The following is a 404-nucleotide window of genomic DNA, read 5'->3' on the forward strand; positions in this document are numbered from 1 at the left end:
TTGTACTTGTTGTTGCCGCCTCCCCACTACTTGCATTAGCCACAGATTCACCTTTGTCCCCACTATAAACCTCATGCAGCCGGTACATAGTATCCTTCACATTCTTTGATAATTTTTCAGAAATGGAAGAATCATACACTATAGAGAAACAATATGTCAAATAATCCATTTTGTACCTAGGATCAAGTACAACAGCCACAAAGAGAAGACAATTTATATTCTCAACACTCCCCCAATACTTGTCATACTTCTTTTTCATACTCACAGCCATGGATGAAAGCATTGAATCATCTTGTTTGCTTAATTCAGATAGTTGATTTTGCATCTCACACAGCTCATGAAAGTAAGAATTTGAAGTGACATTCAAAGTGGCACTAAACTTCAAAGTTATATCATAAAAAGTC

The sequence above is a fragment of the Morus notabilis genome, unplaced genomic scaffold (assembly GCF_000414095.1).
Source record: "Morus notabilis unplaced genomic scaffold, ASM41409v2 Scaffold1459, whole genome shotgun sequence".
NCBI lineage: Eukaryota > Viridiplantae > Streptophyta > Magnoliopsida > Rosales > Moraceae > Morus > Morus notabilis.